Source organism: Mercenaria mercenaria, chromosome 19 (genome assembly GCF_021730395.1).
Source record: "Mercenaria mercenaria strain notata chromosome 19, MADL_Memer_1, whole genome shotgun sequence".
In the NCBI taxonomy this organism is placed as follows: domain Eukaryota; kingdom Metazoa; phylum Mollusca; class Bivalvia; order Venerida; family Veneridae; genus Mercenaria; species Mercenaria mercenaria.
Window position 1 is genome coordinate 27,196,038 of NC_069379.1, and position 6,896 is coordinate 27,202,933.

Genomic DNA, 6,896 nt, shown 5'->3' on the forward strand with positions numbered 1-6,896 from the left:
CATGAGAAAACCAACATAGTGGGTTTGCGACCAGCATGGATCCTGACCAGCCTGCGCATCCGCGCAGTCTGGTCAGGATCCATGCTGTTCGCTTTCAAAGCCTACTGGAATTGGAGAAACTGTTAGCGAATAGCATGGATCCTGACCAGACTGCGCAGATGCGCAGGCTGGTCTGGATCCATGCTGGTCGCAAACCCACTATGTTGGTTTTCTCATGGCACAGCTCAAATGATTTAGAACCCTGTCAATAGACTATATCATGTTAGACCATTATTTAATTGTTAACTAGTACCAACAGAACCGAACTTCTTTATTTGGCTTTATTTGTGAAAGAAGCATTTTGTACACGTTGTTGAAATTTAAATTTGTTCATCTCCATCGAATATCCATATACAATGGCTATAAAATTTTATACAATTTCTTATTCATTTTCAATTTATATTTATATAATCTCTTGTCCAAACTGTTTATAATTGCAAGTTGATACTATTTACGAAATCTATGTGTAGTTTCACGTTGATATTATTTATGTAGCTTATATCAAGCACATTAAGCCGTAATCAAATAGACCTTCCCTATAAATGCAACGCACCTAGTAATTATGTGAATATATCAGCAAAATCGGCCATGGATGTTCAATCAATGCACCCTATAATAATGTCCGCTAATCCGTTTGCACTATTCGTTAAACACATATATACCTTTAACCTTTGGAGGAAAGGTTGTTACAAGATATCAGAGTAATTAAAAGTGCTCGTTAAACCAGTTCCGTTCGGCGTTTCGTCTTATGACGTCATTAACTAATATGCAGATATCGTAAAAAATGATAAAATGTCAATCTTATTAGCGTTACAGTCTAAATCATTCAGTCCAGATGAGGAAAAAGGGTAGGTGATTATACATATATTGAAGGTGACTTTAACCGTACGCCTAATCATATCTAATCGGTATTATCCGTGCAGACGGAATATCATGTGGTCTTCTCGATGTTTTGCGGAAACATTACCAGGCAAATAGAGAAACACTTTAACAGTACAAAAATAAATTTTTATTGAGCATCTAAAGAAATACTCAGCGAAGAAATTTTACTTTTCATATTTTCTTGATTAAATTATGTACAAATGATACCGAACGAGGCTTCGAACTCAAACATTCTTGAAAAATTATTGAAGATTTCTGGAGATCTTCAAGAAACAATATGTCGTCATACCCGTAAGAAAATATGTGGTGGGACATAAAATAAAATTACTTTTAATAGAGCTCTGTTCAGTTAGTTAACGTTGATAAACTGGAGACAGATTACATTTATTAGTAACAAATGCTAAAGATTTGGAATTTGTTTCAGAAATCGCTGAATTTTTACGACAAATCTGACGATAATATAAAAATACACAAAATGCTGCAAAAATTAGATCTAAAACTAAACATTCATGAAAAACCTTCATCTTACTCATTCTCTCTAAAAAAAAAAAAAAAAACTAATGGTAAACGAAAGCTTTTGTCAAAGACAAAATGTGAATCGGGCGAAATTAAATATGGCATTGACAATATCCTAAATGAACGGTGTAGTTTTATTTTTATAAAATTTGTTCACATTGTGAGGTATAGATACAAACAAAGTAACCAAGTTGTGTCTCGCTAGAATTTGCAACTACTAATCTTCTCAAATCTTATATCACACTCCAAGAAATGGTATGTGCAAATTTTCAATTTGTAAACGGCAATCTCATGGAACCGGTGGTTTGCAGTTTGAATTGTCAAACATCTGATATCCAATCGAATTCTTAGATAAAATAGCGCTTTTAGAAATTTATTCTAAAAATATTTGCAAAATGTTTTTATCTCAGACTAAGGTCAATTTACCAGATATCATACACCGAGGTCAAAATGGCTATGTAGAGTGGCAAATCACCTTATCCCACACTTGACTGATTATGCAATTACAGAAAACCAAGAGGGCTTTATCTATTTTTCAGACTAGACAGATGCGTATGGTCTTGATAATACGTGTGGATCTGGTATTTTGAGACTGGGTAAATATATTGCTTAAGAGCTCTCAAACGGCAATTCAAACTAATGGTTTCATTTCTACTTTTTTTTCAAATGCATTTTCAATCGAATAAGGATATCCGGTTGCGCCGTTTCTGCATATCATTCAAGCCGGACTGGTTTCATTCGCTTTTCGAAATGACAACAATATAGAAGAAATACATCTTCCGTCACCGATTGCTCTTGAAGCAAAGTTCAATAAATTTCTATTTTTGCTAAAAATACAAACTCCATTTCAAAACTTTGTGATGTTTTAAAAAAATATGAACTTGCGTCAGGTGCTGAAATGAACGAAGACAAAATCATGAAAAGCTTTAATGACTGTAAAACTAACAAGAAATATCTTTAAAAAAGATGGTCGGCGAATTGTAATAAGACAAGAAGTTTATGAGGTTTTCATATCATTTGTGTTATTCTATCATCTATCTAACATTTTGCAAATAGCAAAATTAAACACGACACTTTAACAATTTAAATGGTTCTCTTTTAATTTTTCACAAAGGTTTCGTAGGGGTGCAATTTTGTTTCGTTTTTTTTCTAGGACGAATAATTACAGCAGTGGTCTGGAAGACACTTCTCTACCTAAAAGACTTTACACACCCTTATTCATGTGATACGCAGACCGTATTCAGCTCTCTCTGTAAATTGATATCTGTTGGTATTTGAACAGGTTTTTATTATATTTATTAAACTTACTTATCATTTTTAGATATAACAATATTCTTGCTAAATTTGAGCGAAACGTAGCTTTAAAACTGTAAACAGCGCCATTAAGGATAAACGCTTTGTCTGACATTTCACTCAGCGTTGCACATTCAGCAGAGTGAAAAAATAGACACTCTCGTCCAGTCTGGCAGAGTGCTGCACAAATCTTTAATTTTGATAAATTATCTATAATGCGTTATATATATCAAGTAATCTGATTTGCAAACTTAAGACACGTGACGTGGTTTAGTCCAGGTCACGACTTCGTTCTTAGACGGCCATGCATTAACTAGTTAAATTGTTTAAGCAAGAGTACCTGCTATGAACATTATGTTGCTTTGACAAGATAAAGTAATTGTAAAAGATATTTCAAATCGATTATTGAACGACTGGATATAATGGGCGTCACTACTCACGTAATTCACGTATGATTAACATACTTATTTTGATGTAAAGTGGTACAGATAGAAATATCAAAATGAAACAAAAGTTTCAGCAAGGAAACCGTCAACGATCTTTAAAAAAAAATCAGTGCAAAGAAACATTGCTAGAAAAAGGCAGTCATATCTTTTTCGCTTTTACGTAAAGCCTCGACATCCTTTCTTTCTAAACTGATGTCCTTTCATATAATATTAATGTTAAACCTTAGTTCATCTTACTGTCTTCGTTTTAGATTTGCAGACATCGTGAAAATGTGAAATGTCAACGTTATCAATGTCGCTAATTACTATGCTTTATCTTATCACGAAATATTTCTTCCTCCCACGATGTTTCAAGTTTTACTACTTTGTCAGCATAAAAGACATGCACTTTCTGAAGTACTTTTAAGGTACTGGTTGACAGGCAGTTATGACATTAGTTTATCATTGTGATAAATTTGCAAAGAATTCTCCTACGCGAACAAGGATGCTTTAGGCACGTAGATGTTTTCCGTTTCGTAATAATAAATTTCTAAGACACACATGCCATTGACAGAAATAAATTTTCTTTTAGGACAAATTTATGGCAAAGTTATGGCCCAGAGAAATTTATAGGTTTTGCTAAGTACGAAACGTCTGACAAAACCCGCATAACATTTGCTATAGAATTGTTTTAATTTAATTGATCAAATTATTTGAAACTACAGGGAACTATATTATTTTATTACGCGTGAGGTTAATACGTTGACCATTGACCTGACGTTGACATAAAAAGTATAAAAATTTATGACCTAAAATAACAAAAAGCAATATTTTTAATGGAAATGTCAAAACTTATGGTCTATTTTCTTAACTAGACAAAAAATGCTGATTATTAGTTCGACTATTCAAAAAACAATTAAAGCTACAGCATTCTTGTGATGGTCGTCGTTTGCGTATGTATCTACCTTCGCCTCCAAGTAGGTGTTTTTGCTGCTATCTCTGTAACCACTCGTCACTTCACAAACATGTTCATGGTGATGATATGGCCTGCAATGCAAAGATTACATGACTCTAGTTCAACGTTATACCCCTTTTTGCAACAGCAGTATTTGGTTAAATTGTTGCACGTAGCGGTGTCTCAATACAATGTATTGAATTAATATTGATTGTTTTCTTCGTTGAATTATGTCAGAACAGAACAGAAAAAAACAGAACATACCATTATTAACTCAAAATCTATTACATTTGATACGAGTATACATTGCAATATATTTATAATACAACGTTGAATTATGTCAATTTGTTTGGTTTCAGGGAGAAATTGACATGGGTTACTTTTTTAACCACGCCTCCTGCACAAGTGATCTCGTCGTAAATAATATTGTATATGTTTTTCGAGATCTCGATTACCTATATAATTTCGTTTTCAAAATTTTACTTTGATCTCGTAAGAAGAGTGCAAGATTAGTTTTTAATGATTTTTTTGACGTTTTGGGTCCTAATTCGGCGTTACGTCATTTGAGAAAAACTTGATTGAATTTACTTCACAAAAATGGTGCAGTTTAGGACGTGTTTGCGGGAATTAATGCATTTTTATTTTCAATAATACTCTATCTTGGCATAAGAAATAAATGAAGAGACAAACAGTATTGCTCAAGTATGTATTTTTGACCAAATTCGCATTTGGATCCAAAATTCCATTATCTGTCTTTTATATAATTTATATGATTGTATATATATATATATACATCATTTATATCGCCAATAATAAGAGGACGGTAGAACAGGCCTTACTTCCAGTAATTAAACAATAATGTTCAAAGGTCACTGTTGTATGGCTTCTAACTAGAATGTTATTGCAAAACAAAGACAGTGTTTTTGACAGTTTTGTTCGGTACATTAGGAAAGAACACTTTGAACAGACAAAAACGTTATCTTGTTCACAGTAATATCGTACACGAATCAACCTTTTATGGAAACCCTGGAGAGACAATTGATTTCCGTACTTCCCTCTTCTCACTTCCAACTTCTTGACTTCCTACTTCCTACTACTAACTTCCGCACTTCTGACTTCTAACTTCCACACTTCTGATTTCCAACTTCCACACTTCTTACTTCCGACTTCTTACTTCTTTCTTCTAACTTCCGCACTTCTAACTTCCAACTTCCTGACTTTCGACTTCTGATTTCCAACTTCCACACTTCTTTCTTCCGACTTTTTGACTTCTGACTTCTAACTTTCGCACTTCTGACTTCTAACTTCCTGACTTTCGACTTCTGATTTCCAACTTCCACACTTCTTACTTCCGACTTCTTGACTTCTTACTTCCCTCTTCTAACTTCCGCATTTCTGACTTCTAACTTCCACACTTCTGACTTCTAACTTCCTGACTCCCGACTTCCAACTTCCGCACTTCTGACTTCCAACTTTCCCTCTCTGGAAGTCGGAAGTAAGAAGTGTGGAAGTTGGAAGTAGGAAGTAAAAAGTCAGGAAGTTGGAAGTCAGAAGTGCGGAAGTTAGAAGTCAAAAGTGCGAAAGTTAGAATAAGGAAGTAAGAAGTCAGAAGTAAGAAGTGTGGAAGTTGGAAATCAAAAGTCGAAAGTCAGGAAGTTGGAAGTAAGAAGTGCGGAAGTTAGAAGTCAGAAGTGTGGAAGTTAGAAGTAGGAAGTCAAGAAGTTGGAAGTGAGAAGTGCAAACGTTAAAAGTCAGAAGTGGGAAGTACGGAAATCAATTGTCCCTGCAGGGCTTCCATATCCTTTAGTTTTGTTCTGTATACATTGGTAAGCAGAACAGACTCCAGTACTAATTCTCCAATGGAAAGACAAGTATACAAGTTCAGCAGGAAGAGCCACGTAAAGCAGTCAGTAGATTATTTAAGAAATAATTTATAGCAAAACCGTGTGTTAACACTATTTATGCACGATGGTTGGTTATACGTCGGGCGTAATAATTTCACGAGGGCTGCTCCCTCGTGAAATTATTTGTACGACGTATTACCGCCCGAGTGTATAAATAGTGTTAAAACACGGTTTTGCTATAAATTATTTCGATTCTAATATGCCCTTAATCTAAAACAGTAGATAAAATATAGAAGCGCTCTTTCTTGGTCACAAAAAAAGCTTTGACGTCATCGCACGTTAACGTGACGTCATTATAGCGTGATTGAGTGTTTAATTAGAGACAAGTTTATTATAATATCGAATAGAAGCTTCGTTGAGTATATATGTGATAATCTTGTTGAAATGCTAATTATTTGAAACAACTCTTTCAAACAAAAGTGGATTATTTCATTATTTAACGACAGTCATTGTCCATACGATGCATTACAGGTCAATCTAATTTATATCCTTTTGAAACGTTGTATTTATGAAACTGAAATCCGGGAAGGAATAAATGTCATTCTAATTAAAGCGCGTACCCTTAAACAAGAGGTTACACCAGTACTAAAAGCGTGACCTTTAAGTTCTGGGTAATGAGCATCATCAAGAATCAAAGCAATTCCATGTAATTTTTGTACAGCAATTGAATTTGTATCTCGGATCAACATATCACAACTTCAAAGTTTTCGTGCATACTTTTGTTTTATGATTTAAAGTTCTGTTTATAATATATGCATTTGGTATTCCGGAATATTTTTGTGAAACCAGATTTAAAAAAATATATCTGCCAAATCAAACTGCGTTGTCCCAGTTATGTTGTCTTTTTTTCTCCACTTTTACAGCCGACAGGACAATATATTT